Source organism: Eleutherodactylus coqui, chromosome 2 (genome assembly GCF_035609145.1).
Source record: "Eleutherodactylus coqui strain aEleCoq1 chromosome 2, aEleCoq1.hap1, whole genome shotgun sequence".
NCBI classification, from domain to species: domain Eukaryota; kingdom Metazoa; phylum Chordata; class Amphibia; order Anura; family Eleutherodactylidae; genus Eleutherodactylus; species Eleutherodactylus coqui.
The window spans coordinates 128,486,492-128,511,152 of NC_089838.1; positions in this window are offsets into that span (position 1 = coordinate 128,486,492).

Consider the following 24,661-nt stretch of genomic DNA (forward strand, 5'->3'; position numbering starts at 1 on the left):
CTGTGTAAATGAGAAAGGTTTCAGCATGATCCACAACACGGTCAGAGACTATGAGGCAAGTACTAGGTGTGTCCACAGTTGATCATGTGCTGCGCAACAGCCGTTAGTTATTGTAGGTGTATATTCTTACTGAAAGCTAATAATGAAAAAAAAACATTAGAAATATACTGGGCTATTTCACCCCTTGTTACTTCAAAACGTAATCTACGCATCAATGAATGCTACAATTGTTCATACTGCATTTCTTCCTTATATGCCAATGTCCCAGGAAGAGGGCTAAGGGAATTGGAATATAGTTATAAAAGTAGATGTAAAGAAATGTCAAACTTAAACTTCAGATAGATGGCCATATTATGGCTGCATGTAGAAAATGTATATCGAAAGACGCAAAATTTAGATCAGATCCTGTCTTTGGAGATCAGAAAAGCCAGGTGAAGGCTTTTCTGATCTCCAAAGACAGGATCTGATCTAAATAGGGAGATAGGTTTTCCTAATCTCACAGGATTGGACCCAATCCTGACTTTGGCTCACAAAATACTCAGGCACAAAATATAAATACATTCATGTACATAAGCTTTTGTAGTAACTTACAAAGGGTTCACTACTAATGTAAATACATCTTACAATCAGTTTATCAAATTATAAAACTATGCGTATCCATAAGAATTTGGTGCAGAATAGAACTTGCATGGAATCTGGAATGTTTTTGTTTTCATTCTTCGTCAGGATTTTCCCGGCGCTCTACTTTAATTTGTCTGGTTCTCAATCTTCCCACCAGCTTCTATGAAAAGAAATGTACATAGACATTGCCACTTTGCCCCCCTTTCTGTAAAAGTGAATGCAGTTCTGTAAAGTATGATATCTCAAAATGAACTTCCCTAAATGTTTCCATTGTGTTGTTTCTTCCTTTTTTGGCAAATATGAATGCAAGAGTATGAACTAGCACAGTAGCATAAAATTTTTCCCCTTATCAGCAAACACAGAATGTCTCCGTCATATTTTACAATATCTTAAAAGGAAACGGGTCTCATAATGTGCTGACTATTGTCCCCGTGAATATATTTTATCGTTTAAAGTGCATTGTGCTAAGCCATTTTAAATGACTTGCTATGGAAAATGTTTTTGTTTTCAAAAGTGTAAATGGAAACAAGTAATCATATGGTGATAACCTATCACACTGCAATAATAAAGGTATTTAAGCATACATGCAAATCAATACAAAGATTCATAAAAGGTGTGTTTACAAGAAGATAGCTTGTAAAGCATGTGGAATAAATCCATAAAATTGTTCATTTCTGCACGTTGATGGAAACTTTTGGTTGAAATGAACAAAATAACTTTACAAATGTAATATATGTTATATTACAGTTATAAATCGGTTACATTTTTTTCATTATGATTATAAAACCTTTTAGATTGCCTTATGACTTGTGAAATTGCAGATGTTAATTCTTTCTTTCAGACTGCACATATAAATAACCCAGGTTTAAAACCACAGTTAAGCCTTTATTCAGCAGGTTTAGCTAAAAGATGGTGTAATAAACAGGATTATTGTGCAGAACTTCTGACCAGACTCTTTTTCTAGAATGCTTTTATAAATATTGAAATACCCCTTTAAATGTTTCTGCAGTAAAGTAATATCTTATTGCTGAAATTTGTAGTAAGATCGTCAGGAAATAGGTAATCACTGATAGAAATAAAGCTACAAAAGGGGATCCACTTTGGGGGCAAGAGAAAGTGTGTGGGTTCAGAGTAGAACTGGCCCATCAATGTACTAGAGGAGCCTCTGCTGGGCCTAGGTTCTGATACTATAATATGCATCTACTGCAACAGGGTGCCAACTGCCAGCTGAGAGCAATTTGTAGCTTAAAAACTTAACTAACTTATAGCTACCATTTTTATACTGATATTATATTAATATTACAACAGAAAACAAGGTCAGCACCTCCAAAAATACATTAAATACACGGGCGCATGTAAGCTATAGATGCAGCAATACAATACAATCAGAAACATATGGCAACAGCATTCCTACACATTTAATATATGAATAAAATTGAAGAACTATTATATACTAACCACATACAAATTCAAGGTTCTTCGTGCATAATTTGATCAAAACATGTGGGCCTATCCGCCATGTTCAGGCGATCATTTGTTTTCGGACAGGTTCATAACTCTAAAAGACACTTCTTTTTGGGCATAAGCTTTAGTATATTGAGGGGAAGCAGGATAGCAGGCTATATAGTTAAAATTAAAAGGCCTGGGACAGAGGAGTGGCTGCCTCCATTTTGTCATTGACCTATCTATCCCAGACCCTTTAATTAGACTATATAGCCTGCAAGCCTGCTTTCTCTAAATCCCATGAGACTTGTGCCCAAAGAGAGGTGTCTGTTAGAGTTAAGAACCTATCAGAAAGCAAATAATCCCCTGGACATGGCTGATGGGGCCAAATATTTTGATAAAAATATGCGCTAAGAACCTTGTATCTTTATGTGATCAGTATACTGTATATAATAGTTATTAAATTGATATTAATCATTAATTGATTAGATGTCCTGTGGGTGAAATGAGTGCAATAAAGTTCAAATTTTGCTTTATAATGCTATTAAAACTAGATGTATGCATGGTAAAGAGTATCAGTATTTTCATAGTGATGACCCATCCTCAAGATATGTTATCAATATCAGATCAACGGAGGTCCGATTGAATGAATATGGGTCTCCTATTCTAGAAGGCCATGGCTCCTTCACATCAGTTTATGCCAGATGTCATATTCCAGCCAATCTGAGGATAAATCATCCATATTATAATACCGAAGAACCTCTTTAAAGGGGTTATGCCAAGATTAAAAGGTATCCCCTATCCACAGAATGGGGAATAACTATTTGATGAGTGGGTGTGTAACTACTGGGACCTATACTGATTATGAGAATAAGGGTCCAAAGGTTTCGGAATTGATGGAGAAGCATTTGAACATGGACGCTGCCACTACATTCATTTGAATGGAACTGCCAGAGATCGCTGACTTCAAGCACTCAGCTAACTCTAGCAGTCCTATTGAAATAAATAGAGCAGCAGTGTCTATGTTCACCACCTCATTTATTCAGAGGGACATGAGACCTGCATTCCCATGAACAGTGTGAGTTCCAGAGAATGGACTCCCCACCAATCAGATAGTTATTTCCTATCCTATGCACAGGGGGTAACTTTTAATCTAGCCACGGTTCAGATCAGTTTTTTTGAGGCATCCCATAGAGCCCATATATGGATGTAAGTGTCCAAATATGGGGCTTCACATACAACAACATATTTTTCTTCCAAATCAATAAACCACACGCACAAAACTATCAAGCTGCATATACTGTATCTTATATGTATTTCAAAGCACCATCCAATGCCTATATAGTATGACTAAAACAATGCCCCTGACAAGTCCCAGCAGTGATGTCAGTAATGTCAGACCTTGTGGCATCATCACCCATAGTGCAACCTTAAAAGAGATGTAAAGAGCCTCAGGCATGTGCCATCCATGCTCCCAGGTACAGTCATTACGGTCTGAAAGCTTCAGGTTCTGGTGCCCAATTTATTTGGTTGGCACCCATAGTGACAGCATTGTAAACATCAAAATGGTGTAGTCATTATCTGTGACATCACTACCTATTCTGAGGCAATAAAACAGGCAAGTCAGGTAATGTCACTGACATTTTCAATTAAGGGATCATCAGGCCTATATTATTATAGCCCTTGGGGTATCAGTACATACAAATAAAGACCTGCTTTGGAGCCTTAAATGGAAACACCTCATGCATAGGCTACCCCTCCTGCAGGATGCAGGCAATGCAGCTGTCTGACAGCTTGAGGTATCAGTGCTCAATGTATAGACCCTGCACTCCTCATCCGATTGTCATCTGCCACCCCACCTCACCTGTGACATTACAACCACTCATTCTGGGAACTATGAGTCAATGCCCCTAACATCTGCCCATTATGATATCATCACCTCTATGATGTGACCTAATACACTGGTGCCTGACAGGTGAATCAACAATATATGTTCCTGATAAACCAATAACTACTCCAGTGATATCATCACCCGCTATTGCGTTATTCCTGTCTTTATAGCCTTACAGGTGTTGCACTATGACTCCAACATTGACCACCCCTATGGGCAGCCACTGTGGCTATCTGACAAGTGCAGGTACCAGTGCTAAATTCATATGGCTGTAATCTTTTATAACATCAATGGTAACCATGCCTCCTGCTACAACATCATCACATGTGACATCATTACCCATTTTTGGACCTTAAAGGATGCACATGAGGTAATGTCACTGACATTGCCAGTTATGACATTATTGGTCATATGGTTACCATCCGATGTGGGGAAAAACACATCTGTCAAAAGGATGCTAATTGTGTACATCTGGAAACCAGCTGTACACCGTTTGATGAATCCATATAAAGGATGTATCCCTTTTAAGCATCCTATTTATATCATAAGAAAAAAGTATTCCTGTGACATTGGCCACAAGTGTGGTGTGAACCTACTCTTTTCAGCAATTGCTTTGGCAACCTATTGAAAAAACAGAAAGTTATGAGACTATTGAGCCTAGTAGAATCTAAAGTGTTCTTTTCTTGCGTGAAATATTATACAGCAATACTTATAAAGCTTATCATATCTTTCATATACTTTTTTCTCGGTTTGGAAGATATTGCAGCATATAACTTTCTTCGCCATATGCTGTGTCTCTAGTCTGTACTAAATAAACACACATATAAATGCAAGGCTTTGTAAAAGCAACCCCTTTAGTACTGTACTGTATATACCTGCAAGATAAATCCCACCACCTACAATAATGGTATACACAACACAAATCTAAAGAATATTATATGCCTTATTGTAACAACATATTAAAGATTTAAATTAAAAAGGCATCATATGATACCATAGAAAACGGAAGCCAGCTTGGCTATAAGATTATAGAAAACAGTGGTAGTCATAGTCACAAACAGTATAAACAGCAGTAAGTATATTAGTCAACATAAACCTAAAACTCATAAAGGATATGCTACAGTGTGAATATCAATAGCTGCATGCCAAAACATCCTAAAAACAACCGCTTTACACAAGAAGCATAAAAAAGATGCATAAAAGCATGAAAATGTATAACATATTAACCAAGGTATGTTTCTTAATTATATGGAGTGGTTGTTTTCATGAAGTTTCCGCATGTAGATATTGATGTTCACACTATACCATATCCTTTATGCCTTTGATGTTTGTATTGACTAAACTACTTTCTGCTTTTATGATTACCATAATCAATAACAAATCTGGCTGCTGCTTTCTGTAGATGTTATATGCTGCCTTTTTAATTTCAAATGTTTTCTGTATTCTTATAATTAAGGATATATTTTGTATGTTTGTGTTGTGTGCATTTGTACTGAATAGAGAAGTTAAAGAAGCAGTTACCGTATTTTTCACTCTATAAGACGCACTTTTTTCCCCTCCAATGCGGGGGGGGGGGGGGGGGGGGGAGTTGCTGCGTCTTATAGAGCGAGTGTGCCAAAAATTCTTTCCCATCGCCATTTTTAGCGATCGCGAATTTAACACACAAACGCGGTTTAGTTAGCGCGATTGTGCGTTAAACTCACGATCACATGAACAAATGTGCGATCAGTCCGAAGTTTTCTCTCCTCCCCACTGCTGCGCATACTTACCGCTGATTGGTGGGGAGCGTCAGCGGGTACTACTGCTGCTCTCCACCTCCACCAAACGGCTTCTTTCCTTCCTCCTGCCGCACAGAAGCGCCGCTGTGACATGGAGAGCCGTTTTTTCAGAACCCTGCTGCTTCTTCTGCTCCGTGCCTGGATGAGTTCAAAAATTTTTTCCCCTATTTTTCCGCTCTAAAACGGGGGTGCGTCCTATAGTCCGATGCTTCTTAAATGAAAGTAAACTTTTAACGAGATACAGTGGGTGGACAAAAATGCAAAATGCATGGCATTTTAATTATTAGCCTTGAGCTGCCTTTTAACCCCTGCTTGGGTGAGAGCTTGCTGCCAAATTTGTGTTTACTTTACCTCTTGCCCTGCTCTGGGTGGTTTTGAGATCCAGCTGGTAATAGCAGCTAAGTGACTCGAACCCCTGACCAATGGAACATTGTTGCTCGGGCAGATGTTCACTTTTACCCGGCAGCATCTGTTTTACATTACCTCCACTTAAAATCTGTCTCTACATGTCTTATTGAAATATGATTTATAATTACAGGTAACTTAAGGCATGCATTTCATACGTTGTTTCCATATTTTTGTCCACCCCATGTATATTAGTAATGGTTGGGGCTTCAACACTCCACTTACCTGCCATGCCAACTTGAAGATATCCAGTGGTTGAGAATTCACCTTTATTACAACAGTGAGAGGGGGAGTATTCAAAGGGGTAGAAAATATTAACTCTGATGAGTATTTCATAGATTTGAGTATGTCAGGGTTACTATTCTAATAATAATATGCATAATATACATTCCAGTTACAATTCTGTGGGAAAGTGCATAAATATGTAAAAAGGCATACAGTATTAAACACATTAGCTCCTGTGACTTTTTTTCATGATTTTCATTGCTATAATTTGGATGTCAACACAGAAAGCTGCTGCACCCTGAGATGCTGTAAGTAAGCAGTCCTACTAGAGCATATTCACTAACATATTCAAATTGTGGATCTATAGTGTTAAGAATAGCTGCTTCTGACAATGCTGGTCTTCAGTGCCGTCTTTACTCATCAATCTCACTAACTTAAGTAATTTATATATGTATCCAAATTGATTTTCTAATATGCTGCATCTCCTATCATCTAAAACTACTAAGCCTAGGCAAAAATGATTGTGGAAAATCATAGGACATTCCCCCTTGAGATAAGTACACACACCCACTTCTTATGTGTCAGTGCAGCCATCTGTGTGCTGGATGACACTATGAATCTTTGATTTCTATCTGAATAATTAACTTCTTCCTTTAATGGAAAAAGAAGTTTTGGACGTAGCATTGTCTCTTGTGGTTTTGCCTTTTTTGGGAACTTTGTAATCTTTTTAACGTAATGAAGAACATATTATCAAACAGCTGCCTATACAGATATGGCTTCACCTTACTGTTTAAGTTTTTTCTGCCTTCTGTACTATTGTATATGCTGAAAATGTTTTCATGTATTCATGTATTTCATTTGGTATTTATTTGTTTTGCTACAGTAATAGAGAGAAGAAGAGAAGGAGCTAGACAGGTTTAGCAAGCACATTGCTAGAGTGATATAATTAGATAGAGATACTATACTATCTAATTCAGATAGATTAGATAGATATAGGGTATGTCTTTAAAATTGAAAAGGTTCATTGATAAACATAAGAAAGGACAGTCAAATAACTATCTAACTATTATAATAATAAATGTTTGAGTGCTTTCACACTTGAGCTGGGGATTCCTCTTCCCTGCATCGTTCAGAGAGGGGAATCCCCATGGCTGAACAGCTCTATCTCTAAATAGAACCAAACAGCACCAGGTGGACCTCACTGACTATAATAGGGTCTGTCCACTTTCTGCCCAGCTGCCTGGTTTTGCATGCAGCGTTTTTCCTTATGGTATTTGCAGCTGAATCTGCAATGGAACCTCTGTCCGGAGGTTCTGACGCATATTACAAACCCCCCTTAAAGGGGTTGTCTCACGGCAAACCTCAAAATTTTACATTCCCCCATTCCCCCTGTCACCCCCCGGCATAAAATAGCAAATTAAAGTGGTTTTTAAACCGCTTGCTACTCACCGATCCGATGAAATAAGGACTTTAAAAAATCTCCCAAAGATGGTCGCCGATCCTTTCCCAGGGATGCACTGCGGTTTTCTCCCATGGTGCACCGCGCGTCTTCTCCCATGGTGCACCATGGGCTCTGTGCGTTCCATTGCCGATTCCAGCCTCCTGATTGGCTGGAATCGGCACACGTGACGGGGCGGAGCTACGATGACGACGCAGTGACCAGCTCTCCGGCACGAGCGGCCCCATTCACCAGGCAGAAGACCGCACAGCGCAAGTGCGTCTAAAAAAGCAAGAAGACATCAGAATTAGACGGAACCATGGAGACGTGGACGCTAGCAACGGAGCAGGTAAGTGAATAACTTCTGTATGGCTCATATTTATTGCACGATGTATATTACAAAGTGCATTAATATGGCCATACAGAAGTGCTTAACCCCACTTGCTATCGCGGGACAACCCCTTTAATGTGTGCTTGTGGGGATATTTTTTATTGCATATTCTCGTGCTGAGCTGTAAAAAGTTGTTTATAGCTTTAGCTGACCATACATGGTTAGATACTCTTTCTTAGTATGAAGAATAAAATGGAAATTGCCCAATTGTTAATCTGAATATATGGACCAAGCTTGTAATATTTGACTGTTTGGACACCTGGACTGGTCTGCAGCCTGGACTACAGCTTACGGCCATGGTTGGCAAAAGACGTATACTCTTCAAAACTGATGGTCAACTTGTAAATCTTCACTTCAAAGCATGTTCCAAACTGATTTTTAATGATCCTTTTAATTATTATTAGATCTTCATTGCCTAATGGAGTAGTTTGGACCCTATAAATGCTGCAATGTCAGGCCTTTTATATTTGGCTAATTTCCCAGTATATATGTCACAAAAACAGTTCTGGCATAATTTCATATACTTGCAATGTCTTTTGCACAAAGTCAACTTTTGAACTCTGATAGTATTATAATTTCACATAGCTTCTACTCCCTATGCAGCTGCTCACACAAAAGGCAAACGATCTGATCCTATCCAATGCGACTACAAATAAGTACACAATGTTTAGCAAAATTGAATTCCAGTTCTAAATATTAGCTTTACACAGACTTTGGAAGGAGCAGCAGAAGCAGGAATTCTTCAAACGAGTTTCTTGTGAATGAAAGTAATATTTTTATTTGCAAATTCCACTGCAGGACATGCAAGACAAGTGACGTTTCGACTTCTTCTGTGGTCTTTGTCAAGCTAATAGAGATGAGTGAACATGCTCGTCCGAGCTTGATGCTCATTCAAGTATTAGCATACTCGATAGTGCTCGTTACTCGAGCGAGCACCACGCCGTCTTCGACCTCTCCCCCGTTTTGACCTTTCCCCGCAGTACCACTTCCTGCTGTGACGTGCCAGCGTGGCTGGGGGGGGGGGGGGGGGGGGGAGAGAGAGAGAGAGAGAGGGAAAAAAAAGCTCTGCACCCGGCGGGTCCATTGCAAAAATGCCCGAGTCTCCCATCGACTTCAGTGGGGTTCGTTACTCGAATGGAGCTCTCGAATATTAGAAAAAGCTTGACACGAATAACGAGCACCCGAGCATTTTGGTGCTCGCTCATCTCTACAAGCTAAGTAGCACAGTGGCAGCGCCAGACATTTATGCAGACAGTAAACCAATCACAAAACAACATACAACTACACCTCCTCACCTTGGTATCTAGCAGATGGCTGTACATGGAAAGGACGTCAGATGTGAAACATCAGGAGTGCAACATCAGGTTGACCAATGGGCAGTATCACTAATTGTATGTGCCCCTAAGCACAGCCTAGTGCGCAAGCACAGACTGCTCCAACTCTCACAATAACTTGGAGAATGCCTGCGCACGCGCCAAGGATACACAGCCACCAGGTTGTGCGCATGCGTGAGAGCACACCTAACAGGCACACGGTTAATTGACCAAAGGTTGTCATGATAACACAGGATTGGCATAGCACCACATCACAACCTAGCGCTGACCGTGGAGAATACAGTATGCTCATAGGGCTTGTGCATTGGTGTGGTGTGGGAGCTGGTACTTCTCCTTCTTGGATGGGAGTGATGGTTGGTTGTCAAAGTGACAACAAAGCTTATCACCTCCACTTTTTATCTCACATTATGAAGAGATGGGCCTAAAGGTACATAGTGCATGTGGTGTCCATCTCATGCCAGCATCAGGAAACCCCAATTAAATCGGGAAAAACAACTATCAAAGTCAACCCTCCCAAGTCCCAGCGGCAAACTACCTATAGCAAAATAGTAATGGTCACAGAAAAAGGAAAATATGTAGTAAATACAAAAAAGTGCTTAGGTTGGAGACGATCCAACCTAAAGATCCACATAAGCTCCATGTATTTTAACCTATTCTTTCTGTTTCCACCCCTAGGGGACCTGGGAACCCCATCAATTACGCAATATCAAAGCTGGCACACTGATTGGCCATTTCAAGGAAGTGTTTGGCCACAGGTACTTCCATGTTGGCCATTCTGATAGGGTTTTTATGTTTTTATGTCTGGCGCTGCCACTGTGTTACTTAGCTTGACAAAGACCACAGAAGCGGTTGAAATGTCGCTTGTCTGGCATGTCCTGCAGTGGAATGTGCAAGTAAAAATGTTACTTTGACTCACAAGAAACTTCTTTGAAGAATTCCTGCTTGTGCTGCTCCTTCCAAAGTCTGTGTATTCTACATTTACGGATTCAAAGGCGTCTGAATCCTTATGAAGAGCGCGCACTTGGATGGCTTCCCCACACCATTGGGTTTAAGGTTGTGCTCCTGGCATACTTCATTTTGCTAGATATCCACTTTGTGATTTTGCAAAATTATAGCCCGTAGTTCAAAAATTAGAGATGAGCGAGCACCAAAATGCTCGGGTGCTCGTTACTTGGGATGAAATTATCGCGATGCTCGAGGGTTCGTTTCGAGTAACGAACCCCATTGAAGTCAATGGGCGACCCGAGCATTTTTGTATATCGCCGATGCTCGCTGAGGTTTTCATTTGTGAAAATCTGGGCAATTCAAGAAAGTGATGGGAATGACACAGCAACGGATAGGGCAGGCGAGGGGCTACATGTTGGGCTGCATCTCAAGTTCCCAGGTCCCACTATTAAGCCACAATAGCGGCAAGAGTGGCCCCCCCCCTCCCCACAACTTTTACTTCTGAAAAGCCCTCATTAGCAATGCATACCTTAGCTAAGCACCACACTACCTCCAACAAAGCACAATCACTGCCTGCATGACACTCCGCTGCCACTTCTCCTGGGTTACATGCTGCCAACCCCCCCCCCCCCGCACAGTGTCCACAGCGCACACCAAAGTGTCCCTGCGCAGCCTTCAGCTGCACTCATGCCACACCACCCTCATGTCTATTTATAAGTGCGTCTGCCATGAGGAGGAACCGCAGGCACACACTGCAGAGGGTTGGCACGGCTAGGCAGCGACCCTCTTTAAAAGGGGCGGGGCGATAGCCCACAATGCTGTACAGAAGCAATGAGAAATATAATCCTGTGCCACCTCCATCAGGAGCTGCACACGTGGGCATAGCAATGGGGAACCTATGTGCCACACACTATTCATTCTGTCAAGGTGTCTGCATGCCCTAGTCAGACCGCGTTTTTTTATAAATAGTCACAGGCAGGTACAACTCCGCAATGGGAATTCCGTGTGCACCCACAGCATGGGTGGCTCCCTGGAACCCACCGGCTGTACATAAATGTATCCCATTGCAGTGCCCATCACAGCTGAGGTAACGTCCGATTAAATGCAGGTGGGCTTCGGCCCACACTGCATGCCCCAGTCAGACTGGGGTTCTTTAGAAGTAGACACATGCAGTTACAACTCCGTGTAGACCGACAGCATGGGTGGGTGCCAGGAAGCCACCGGCGGTACATAAATATATCCCCTTGCATTGCCCAGCACAGCTGAGGTAATGTCATGTTTAATGCAGGTGGGCTTCGGCCCACACTGCATGCCCCAGTCAGACTGGGGTTCTTTAGAAGTAGACACATGCAGTTACAACTCCCTGTGGACCCACAGCATGGGTGGCTCCCTGGAACCCACCGGCGGTACATAAATATATCCCATTGCAGTGCCCAACACAGCTGATGTAACGTCAGCTTTAATGCAGGTGGGCAAAAAATTAATTGGATTACACTGTAGGCGAAAGCCCCCAAAAATTGGTGTACCAACAGTACTAATGTATGTCAGAAAAATTGCCCATGCCCAACCAAGAGGGCAGGTGAAACCCATTAATCGCTTTGGTTAATGTGGCTTAATTTGTAACTAGGCCTGGAGGCAGCCCAGTTAAAATAAAAATTGGTTCAGGTGAAAGTTTCAACGCTTTAATGAGCATTGAAACGTATAAAAATTGTTTAGAAAAATTATATGACTGAGCCTTGTGGGCCTAAGAAAAATTGCCCGTTCGGCGTGATTACGTCAGGTTTCAGGAGGAGGAGCAGGAGGAGGAGGATGAATATTACACAGAGATTGATGAAGCTAAAAGGTCCACGTTTTTGATGGTGATAGAGAACAATGCTTCCATCCGCGGGTGCAGCCTACGTATTGTTTAGGTATCGCTGCTGTCCGCTGGTGGAGAAGAGAAGTCTGGGGAAATCCAGGCTTTGTTCATCTTGATGAGTGTAAGCCTGTTGGCACTGTCGGTTGACAGGCGGGTACGCTTATCCGTGATGATTCCCCCAGCCGCACTAAACACCCTCTCTGACAAGACGCTAGCCGCAGGACAAGCAAGCACCTCCAGGGCATACAGCACGAGTTAAGGCCACGTGTCCAGCTTCGACACCCAGTAGTTGTAGGGGGCAGAGGCATCATGGAGGACGGTCGTGCGATCGGCTACGTACTCCCTCACCATCCTTTTACAGTGCTCCCGTCGACTCAGCCTTGACTAGGGAGCGGTGACACAGTCTTGCTGGGGAGCCAGAAAGCTGTCAAAGGCCTTAGAGAGTGTTCCCCTGCCTGTGCTGTACATGCTGCCTGATCTCTGCGCCTCCCCTGCTACCTGGCCCTCGGAACTGCGCCTTCGGCCACTAGCGCTGTCGGATGGGAATTTTACCATCAGTTTGTCCGCCAGGGTCCTGTGGTATAGCAACACTCTCGAACCCCTTTCCTCTTCGGGTATGAGAGTGGAAAGGTTCTCCTTATACCGTAGGTCGAGCAGTGTGTACACCCAGTAATCCGTAGTGGCCAGAATGCGTGTAACGCGAGGGTCACGAGAAAGGCATCCTAACATGAAGTCAGCCATGTGTGCCAGGGTACCTGTACGCAACACATGGCTGTCCTCACTAGGAAGATTACTTTCAGGTTCCTCCTCCTCCTCCTCAGGCCATACACGCTGAAAGAATGACAGGCAAGCAGCATGGGTACCCTCAGCAGTGGGCCAAGCTATCTCTTCCCCCTCCTCCTCATCCTCCTCATGCTCTTCCTCCTCCTCAACGCGCTGAGATATAGACAGGAGGGTGCTCTGACTATCCAGCGACATACTGTCTTCCCCCGCCTCTGTTTCCGAGCGCAAAGCGTCTGCCTTTATGCTTTGCAGGGAACTTCTCAAGAGGCATAGCAGAGGAATGGTGACGCTAATGATTGCAGCATCGCCGCTCACCATCTGGGTAGACTCCTCAAAGTTTCCAAGGACCTGGTAGATGTCTGCCAACCAGGCCCACTCTTCTGTAAAGAATTGAGGAGGCTGACTCCCACTGCGCCGCCCATGTTGGAGTTGGTATTCCACTATAGCTCTACGCTGCTCAAAGAGCCTGGCCAACATGTGGAGCGTACAGTTCCACCGTGTGGGCACGTCGCACAGCAGTCGGTGCACTGGCAGATGAAACCGATGTTGCAGGGTGCGCAGGGTGGCAGCGTCCGTGTGGGACTTGCGGAAATGTGCGCAGAGCCGGCGCACCTTTCCATGCAGGTCTGACAAGCGTGGGTAGCTTTTCAGAAAGCGCTGAACCACCAAATTAAAGACATGGGCCAGGCATGGCACGTGCGTGAGGCTGCCGAGCTGCAGAGCCGCCACCAGGTCACGGCCGTTGTCACACACGACCATGCCCGGTTGGAGGCTCAGCGGCGCAAGCCAGCGGTCGGTCTGCTCTGTCAGACCCTGCAGCAGTTCGTGGGCCATGTGCCTCTTCTCTCCTAAGCTGAATAGTTTCAGCACGGCCTGCTGACGCTTGCCCACCGCTGTGCTGCCACACCGCGCGACACCGACTGCTGGCGACGTGCTGCTGCTGACACATCTTGATTGTGAGACAGAGGTTGCGTAGGAGGAGGAGGAGGAGGGTGGTTTAGTGGAGGAAGCATACACCGCCGCAGATACCACCACCGAGCTGGGGCCCGCAATTCTGGGGGTGGGTAGGACGTGATCGGTCCCAGGCTCTGACTCTGTCCCAGCCTCCACTAAATTCACCCAATGTGCCGTCAGGGAGATATAGTGGCTCTGCCCGCCTGTGCTTGTCCAGGTGTCTGTTGTTAAGTGGACTTTGGCAGTAACCACGTTGGTGAGGGCGCGTACAATGTTACGGGAGACGTGGTCGTGCAGGGCTGGGACGGCACATCGGGAAAAGTAGTGGCGACTGGGAACTGAGTAGCGCGGGGCCGCCGCCACCATCATACCTTTGAAAGCCTCCGTTTCCACAACCCTATACGGCAGCATCTCCAGGCTGATCAATTTGGCTATGTGCACGTTTAATGCTTGAGCGTGCGGGTGCATGGCGGCGTACTTGCGCTTGCGCTCCAACACTTGCTCTAGCGACGGCTGGACGCTGCGCTGAGAGACATTGGTGGATGGGGCCGAGCACAGCGGAGGTGAGGGTGTGGGTGCAGGCCAGGAGACGGTAGTGTCTGTGTCCTGAGAGGGGGGTTGGATCTCAGTGGCAGGTTGGGGCACAGGGGGAGAGGCGGTGGTGCAAACCGGAGGCGGTGAACGGCCTTCGTCCCACCTTGTGGGGTGCTTGGCCATCATATGTCTGCGCATGCTGTTGGTGGTGAGGCTGGTGGTGGTGGCTCCCCGGCTGATCTTGGCGCAACAAAGGTTGCACACCACTGTTCGTCGGTCGTCTGCACTCTCAGTGAAAAACTGCCAGACCTTTGAGCACCTTGGCCTCTGCAGGGTGGCATGGCGCGAGGGGGCGCTTTGGGAAACAGTTGGTGGATTATTCGGTCTGGCCCTGCCTCTACCCCTGGCCACCGCACTGCCTCTTCCAACCTGCCCTGCTGCTGCACTTGCCTCCCCCTCTGAAGACCTGTCCTCAGTAGGCGTAGCAAACCAGGTGGGGTCAGTCACCTCATCGTCCTGCTGCTCTTCCTCCGAATCCTCTGTGCACTCCTCCCTCGGACTTACTTCAATTACTACTACCTGAGTGATAGACAACTTTGTCTCATCGTCATCGTCCTCCTCACCCACTGAAAGCTCTTGAGACAGTTGCCGGAAGTCCCCAGCCTCATCCCCCGGACCCCGGGAACTTTCCAAAGGTTGGGCATCGGTCACGACAAACTCCTCCGGTGGGAGAGGAACCATTGCTGGCCATTCTGGGCAGGGGCCCGGGAACAGTTCCTGGGAGTCTGCCTGCTCCTCAGAATGTGTCATTGTAATGGAGTGAGGAGGCTGGGAGGAAGGAGGAGCAGCAGCCAGAGGATTCAGAGTTGCAGCAGTGGACGGCGCAGAACTCTGGGTGGTCGATAGATTGCTGGATGCACTTTCTGCCATCCACGACAGGACCTGCTCACACTGCTCATTTTCTAATAAAGGTCTACCGCGTGTGCCCATTAATTGTGAGATGAATGTGGGGACGCCAGAAACGTGCCTCTCTCCTAATCCCGCAGCAGTCAGCTGCGATACACCTGGATCAGGAGCTCGGCCTGTGCCCACACCCTGACTTGGGCCTCCGCGTCCTCGGCCGCGTCCACGTCCTCTAGGCCTACCCCTCAGCATGGTGTATTACCAGTAGTGCAGAAACAGAACGCTGTAATTAAATGTGCCGCTTATTGGCCTGTGGTTGGAGGCTGACTTCGCTTACGGAACGCACAGCAGAGGCAGGAAAGAATTTTGCGCAAGCCTGCTGTAACACTTAGCTGGCTGCGTATGAATTAGGACAACTACCCCCAGCAGAGACCCAGTACACTGAGGACGGTCACAGGCAGCCCAAATAGATTTTTTTTCCAAAATTTTTTTGGAAAGGCCCACTGCCCATATACACTAAATATGTCTTCTGTTCCTGCCTCACCACTACTGGCCCTGGACAATGTAAAATTACTGCAGGACGCAATGCTCTGCACGGCCGATATACAAAAAAAAAAAAAAAGTGCAACGCTGCAAAAAGCAGCCTCCACACTACTGCACACGGTTAGATGTGGCCCTAAGAAGGACCGTTGGGGTTCTTGAAGCCTAAAATAACTCCTAACGCTCTCCCTATAGCAGCTCCGGCACCAGCAGCACTGTCCCTGATCTCTGTCAGAATGCATCTGTGGTGAGCCACGGGAGGGGCCGATTTATATACTCGGGTGACACCTGATCTAGCCAGCCACTCACTGCAGGGGGATGGTATAGGGCTTGAACGCTGCAGGGGGAAGTTGTAATGCCTTTCCTGTCTTTCTATTGGCCAGAAAAGCGCGCTAACGTCTCAGAGATGAAAGTGAAAGTAACTCGAACATCGCGTGGTACTTGTCACGAGTAACGAGCATCTCGAACACGCTAATACTCGAACGAGTATCAAGCTCGGACGAGTACGTTCGCTCATCTCTATGAAAAATGTATAAAATAGAATGTTGTTCTGATTGTCAATGAAGTACCAAAGGCCCTCTTACACGTTGGACAACAGTGGTCTAACCTGCCATTTTCGTATTGACATGGGGGGCTCCTAACTTTTCTCCAACAGTTGACATAGGGTGAAGGAAGAATGGGCACACTGAATTTCAATGCCAATCTTTTTGTCTTCCATACAGGTAAAGATGTCGCCAGAGGATCCTGGCCTTCTCCAGTGTCCCTATGTGTTAAACAAATGAATGATCAGCCAAATTGAGCACTCGTGTTTTTGATAGTTGGAGTAAATAACTGTTGGCCAAACAAGCATTTGGCTGACAGCTTTTAGATGTGTATTGGCACCTCCAGTTAAAGGGAGTCTGTGAGCTTAATTATGCCTGATAATGCAATTATAAGGAAGGTGTTGATTGGCAGCTTCAGTGTGAGATTTCAGTGCCATGCATGATGACATAGCACATCCCTGATGTCATCAATCAACACCAAGAGGGAGGTGTTAGGGAGATTTCCTGCCATACACTTGCAAGGAAACTTACATGCATTTACATGCAGGAATAAAAGTCATTTCCTATGCAAGTCTAAGGGCTCATTCACACAGGCAATTTCATGTCCGTTTTATGTCCGTATTTACAACTGACTGCACACAAACAGCATACTGAGCCATTATAGTCAATGAGGGTAAGCACACAAGAATTGTTTTGCATGGACTATACAGAAATCAAAGCATGTTCTATTCTTGTCCAGTTCTCGTTTGACAACCACCCATTAAAGTCAATGGGTTCACAAAAAAATGGAGCGAACATGGAGGACATCCGTGTGAACTCTGTTTTTCACTTATTGTTGCTAAGCAATGCTAGAAAAGAAATTGGGCCTCCTTCCATTTCTTTGGGTGTAAGAAAAAAACGGGTGACACATGGGCATAAAAACTGACACAAGCAATGCAACACGGACATACACACAGAATAAAATCAATCCGTGTTTCAAGCACCTCAATTGGATGCTCTGATCTGAAAAAGCTCTTACTCTATCAGCAACAACAGAGAAATGATTCTTCATGTGTGCAAGACTTCCTTGTGATGCTGTAATTGCTTTATCAGGCATAATTGACCTGACAGACTCCATTTAGGGTATGGCCCCAAGCAAAAGTCGCCATAAATAAGGCCGCCTGCAGACGGCCGGGTCGGATCGCACTGCGAGAATTCTCGCAGCCGGACCTGATCCGTGCCACTGCAGGAACCAGTGCGGCTCTCACCTTCTCCCGCAGCTCCGGCTCTGTGATGTGCCAGTTGTCACCCAGCCGGCGCATGCGCAGAGTGGAGACGGGGCGCCAGAAGTGGCATTTCTGTGTGGGCCTCTGCGAGCCCCGCACAGAAATAGAACATTCCGCGATTTGTTTTCCACATGTATTTTCACGCGAACAAATCGCGGTTGTCTGCATAGGATTGCGTTTTGTAATGCAAACCTATGCAGAATTTTCTTCTGCCCATGTGCAGGGGGCCTAAGGCTGGGTTGTGGTGAAGAGGCACCCTCGTCAATGATATAAGTTCATTCACTAACTGTCAGTTGTTAATGGCCGCGTGGTTTGCCTAAAACCGTGCAGCCATTAACAGATGACAGCTAGTGAACAATTAAATCATAAGCAAGCCGCACAGACCTGCATCACCAACAGGGTTATTGGCCACATTGCTGTTGCAACCTGGCCATGCAGCACTCATGTGGTAACCATTGCCTGGAACCGTATCTTGAAAGATGCCACTAGTGCAGCAGTAGCCTGATCTTTTTATTTTGTTTTTTTGTGAAAAATTAATAGATTGAATTGAAATAGTCTTCTGTGTAACATAAAGCATTCCTGATCTCTTGAAATGCTCAGTATTCAATAATGCATAAGATATCTAGTTCTCATAAATTCCTATGATCGGTAGGGACTACCGACAAACAAGTGATTCCCCGCTGTCACTAGAATACAGAAATACTGGCCATAGCACAGCAGCCCGGGGTAATACAGGCACAGCTCCAACTGAATTCAGCAGGAGGTATGTGTGCAATAGCAATGCCGGCCACTATGTTATGGTCAGCGCTTTCTGCTTCCTGCACTGACCGCAACAACAGCAACTCGGGAATTAGTTGATTGGTGGGCATCCGAGTGGTGGGTCCCCATTGAACATCTATTGATGACCCATCGGTCATCAGTACATGAAAATAAAGAAGCCCCGGAATACCCTTTAAAATGTAACTAAGGCCGCCTGCAGACGGCCGGGTCGGATCCGGCTGCGAGAATTCTCGCAGCGGGACCCGACCCAAGCGTTTGCAGAGAGCAGCGCGGGCACTCACCTCTCCCACAGCCCCGGCTCTTTCATGTGCCGGCTGCCGGGCAGCTGGCGCATGCGCAGAGCGGGGCTGGCGAGTGACGTTTCTGTGCGGGGCTCGCAAATGAGGCATGCCGCGATTTGTTTGCCGCACGAGATTTTGCACGGCCAAATCGCGTCCGTCTGCATAGGATTGCATTTGTTAACGCAATCCTATGGCAGCTTCCAGGGCCAGAAATTCCGCGGGAAATCCCACCGCGGAATTTCCACCGGTCTGCAGGCGGCCTAAAGCTGAAATAAAATTGCTGAGAAAACATGTGGTGAGACCTCCATTGTTCGCTAGGGACTCTTTCAGATTAGCATATTTGTATGCATCTATAAAACCGATCTTTATTATGGACTTATATGTTCATCTGAAAGAAGCCTAAAACCAATGGACAGAAGCGCTCAGTTAAGTGTTGTGCCCATTCAGCGGTTATCTGCAAGCAGTGTACCGATCCCATAGACTTTTTTTGAAACCCCTCACACTGATCTGAGCAAGGATGGGAAGAGCTGAATGGGCAAAAGACTAAGTAGAGTGCTTCTGCCTATTTAATTTAGGGCTCTTTCACACGAGCGTGAAACGCACACCGTAGTTACCTGCACAAGATCGCATCTATCAGAACCAATGGTTTTCTAAGGAAACATTCAGACAAAAGAATTTTAAGCGCATAAAAATAAAAAAAATCGCGCCTAAAATAATAGGACATGCGTCATTAAAATACAGCGACTACAATTCCCTGCTGCACATAAAGATAGGACATGACCTATCTTTGGTGCATGATGAGCAGGAGTTTCCATAGACTCCTATGAGAGCTGGATAACAAATATGTATTTCAACCAAGTCATGATCAGATCTGCCAATGATAGTGTGAAATCCCCCTCTAGGTTTACCTTCTCCTCTATAACAAATAACGTATTAGTCTAGGGACATGTTTCTATAAAAATATGACCAGGGAGCAATCTGTTTTGTGACTATAAACAATATTTTCAATATGCCTATAACTAAAAGGTGAAATGTATCTCAAACCTATATGGTACAAGATACAGCCTCAAGTCTCAATTTTGAGACTATTAGGCCTCCTGCACACTGGGGGGATTCACAGTCGATATCGCTCTCGCAATCTATGGGAAACCCCTGGATGTGAGGCATTTTCATGTGAAAACAGCCTCGCATCCCTGTAGGGGTTCCCTTCATCCCATTGCTTTCAATAGGGCGGCAGCAGCGCCGGCCCCATTGAAAGCAATGGGAGAAGTTCGCACTCCTCTGCCATGGCTGTGACAGCTGTGGTAGGGGGATCCTTCATCCCCTGCCCCAGATGTTACAGCAGTAGCAGAGGGGTGCGATCTTCTCCTTATGTTTTCAATGGGGCCTGCGCTGCTGCCGCCGGCCCCATTAATGACAAGGTGAAACCCCTGGATGTGACAGCATCCAGGGGTTTCACATCTATGGAATCCCCTGCTGCAGCTGTCACAGCTCTCCTGTTGATATTTGCAATATCGTCCATTGAAAACAATGGGCGATATTGCAAAAAGAATGGGCATGCTGCAATTTTTTTTTCACGCATCATTGCTGGAGTGAAAACATTGCAAATGAGAATGAAACCATTAAAATTCATAATCATGTGTTTTCACTCACTCACTCTTGCATCGCACGAAAAACGTCCAATTTCCTTGCCAGTGGAAAAGGGCCCTTCATCTGGTTAACCTTTGTAAGAATGTCTTTTTTAATAACTGTTTAATTTAGGGCATCTCCATATTAAATGGATCCAGTTAGAATCTGAGAATAAACAATTAGGGCATTTAAGTCAGTTCCTGGCAGCTATAATTCCACATTTGTTCCACGCAGGAGTGCACTTCCTCCTCACTCTCCATGCCTATGACATGTATAAAGAGTCTGGCAGTTAGACCCATTTCAATAGCTAAACCATCTCCTTTTTCCATCACGATTCAGAGAGTTTTCCAAACCTGCAACAAGATTAAGCCCACCAACATGTGGTATAAAGTTCAATAAACGTGTCTAAAGATGTATCAGACTTGAACTACTGTGATACATTTTGTTGCATTTTTAAAACTGCCCGGTCCAAGGTTACGCTATCTAACTATTAGACAGGGTTACTACATCTGCTGTAATGTGCATACGTTCAGTAGCAACTTTATTGGTTACATCTTTCTAAGGCTGCATTCACACGAACGTATATCAGCTCGGTTTTCACGCCGAGCCGATATACGTCGTCCTCATGTGCAGGGGGGGGGGAGGATGGAAGAGCCAGGAGCAGGAACTGAGCTTCCGCCCCCTCTCTGCCTCCTCTCCGCCCCTCTGCACTATTTGCAATGGGGAGAGGCGGAACAGGGCGGGGCTAATTCGTGAAACTTAGCCCCGCCCCGTCCTGCCTCCTTTCATTGCAAATAGTGCAGAGGAGACAGAGAGGGGACGGGAGCTCAGTTCCTGCTCCTGGCTATTCCATCCTCCCCCCCCTGCACATGAGGACGACGTATATCGGCTCGACGTGAAAACCGAGCCGATATATGTTCGTGGGAATGCAGCCTAATACTGGGCAGCACGTCTTACTTCTAGAACAGTTTGAATTTTCCATATAATTGATTCAACAAGTAACTAAAAAGCAAGAGTAGAACAAAGTATTTTCATGTTCGAATCCGGTGGTTCCTGAATGTGCCCCTCAACTCTCCCTGCAGTGCAGTATGATACTTGTTCGATGGACAATCATGAAAGACTAAGGACGCCTTTGAATACATTTTTGTTTAACACTGCAAGGACATATAAAAATAAAACAGACTAGCAATTGGTTTCCATTAAACTTGTTCTACCTTTGGATATGTTTACATGCGGAATTTTGCATTAGCTCTCAGACGTGATAAACATCTGTACAACAATGACAAATATTTATAATGCTTTTGTTTCACAAAGGGGCTCAAAGTGCAGTTTGGAGTGGTTGCTTTGTGTAGAGTTGTGAATCAGGGAATAGCTGCCGTATACACACTTCCATCAGAGAGAATATTACCAAGTAGTCAGCATTGTAGTGTACATATATGCTGGCTGCAAAAGCCAGAGGGTAGAACATTTTATTGAAAATCAATTACAAATTAGTTTTATTTGTAAAACTATATGTAATACAATAGAAAAAAATTGGTTCAAAGGTATCCATAGCCTCTAATTTATAGGGCGTGTGCACATTGTACTTTATATTAGTGGTAAATTTTAGTTCATCTGGGTTTTCTATTTATTAAAAAAAAACTAGATTTACAAAACATTTTGAAAATTGACAATTTTTAAGTGCTGAATTTTTCTGTTTGCAAGACAGATACTTATATCACACAAAATAGTTAACCCTTTCCAATCCAATTTGTATCCTGGTTTTCCTAGGGGGCTTACTCTTTTTCTGCCATTATAAAACGGCGCTATATGCTGGCTAAAGCCAGTAGTGCATGAGGTGACACGTTGGATAGGCTCCGACAACAGAGAGGCTGGCAATATACAGTAAGAGAATCCCGACAGATGTCTTCCCACATTTGATTAGCAATTATTTGCAAATTAACAAATTTCCAATGCAGTGTTGGTCTTCATCCGACATTAACAAATTGTCTTCTATCTCATTGGTTTGGTTTTTTTTGCCTTCCTCTGAATCAACACGGGGGGGGGGGGGGGGGGGGGTAATAGGCTAAACTGGATGGGCATGTCTTTTTTTAGACTAACATACTATGTTACTATGTTACACATATCTCTACACCCATACAACCTGTACTATAAAATTAACAGTAAACGCTGTAAAAAAATTGCATAAAATGTAAAGCAAAAGTGATATTATTCCAGAATGATACCAATAAAAACTAAATATCACCCTGCTAAAAAATAGCCTCCAAAATGCTGTTGATTTTGGAATGCAGCAACATGGAAAGAAGTTCCATGGCAAAAATAATTTTCTTAATTGTCCAAAAATAGTAAAACATAACAAAAACTATATAAACTGTGTATTGCCCTAATCATAACAACTTAGTTATGATGCCATTTGTAGTGTAAAGTAAAGAAAAATAACTGTAAATTCCCCCAAATATTGTCAAAATTGCTAGGCTTTTTGGCATCCTAAGAAAAAATTAAATTAAACCTATTTAATGCATGATATATTCCCCAAAATGGATCCTATGAAAACTACTACTAGTCCCACAAAATAAAAGGTCTCATACAACTACACGGAATAAAAGATAAAAAAGTTATGACCCCTGGAACACAGAAGGCAAAAATGTTACTGCTCCTTAAGGCTACAATTAGTTACACCAATGAAGGGTTAAATGTCTTTAAGGAAGCTGAGTTATGAGCCAACTGTAATTAATTGAGGCATAAATTAAAAATCTACAATAAGAAAGTAACATTTTAAGGAGGATGTTTCCAATTTTAATGTGACTAGTAGCGAGTTACTTGTTCCCTGTTACATCTTTCGCCTGTTCTTATTTATACAGCAAAACACCAATTGTTAGTAAATTTAAAGTCTTTTCTTAAATGGATAATCCCCACATTTATTGTAATCTATTCCACCTACCCTGTTTGTTAGAAGCATTCCTTAGTGATTTTTCTCTATAATATCATGACAATGCAGATTTGGCAGATGTACATTGCTGCTATTAGTTTCTTCTACTATCACATTCCATCTCTGCTCTATTGGATCTGGTGGCGGCTAAGGCGATTTTAATGCACTGAGCTCATGTGCCAGGAAACTGTCCGTCATACTATTTTACCACCTACAGCCTGAATTGACACACTAGGCAGGATGGATCAATGGACTCATCCAACCAGGTAGCACTGTTTCAGTCTTCAATTTCCACTATTAGTGAGCCTGCTCTCGCCGGAGCCTCGGTGCTCAGTTCTTATCTGACAGCAGTGCCCATCAACATCAAGCTTAAATATGCTGTGTATTCACGGATGCTCATCTAAGCCTTTTTTGCTTATAAAACTGTCATTCCTATAATTGCAAACCAAAAGTATTACTGTTTTTTTCACAAATTTTGCATATCCACCGCAAAGGCAGAACATACAGGATCCCTACAGCATGTGTAGTCTTTGTATCAGTAAACTCTTCTCCTTCATCTTGGGACCTTTTGTAGCATTACAGTATTTTCACCATGATAGTATTATAAACAGTCACATATATGAGATGCCCATCCGAAGTTAAACTAGTAGTAACTCCTTCAGCTTCCCCCTGGCAGATACATTTGTCAGCTGGCTGGCAGGCAGTGTCAGGGAAGCCCTATTTGATTGCGGCTCCTGATGAACCAGTATTGCCAAGAAAGCTAAAAGAGCCACGGACAGGCTTTGACACCTTTACTGAGTGTGCTGCCAAATTTAGCTAGTACACAGAGGTGGCTTGCTGCACGCTATAATTGGCACTTCTTAATCTTGTCCCTGTCTATAATGCACCTGTCTCATGCACAATGCACTTTTAGTGCCCCAAAGCAAGCTGCCAAGGGCTTTGCATTATATAGCAGTGAAAGCCCTTCCTTATATAACGTGTTCACTGAATCTATGGCACCTGGCTGTAATTACCTTAAATAACATGGAGGCTAGAAACATGTATTTTTCTGTTTGCACAGGTTTTCTTTTTTGGTTAGATGTTACCAATCTGCTATGTGCTGATTTTCCATGTCAGATTAGGTTATCTAATCTTATATGCTTCTTAGGGCCTCATATACAAAACCACAAATATCAAAACTGTTTAATGTTTT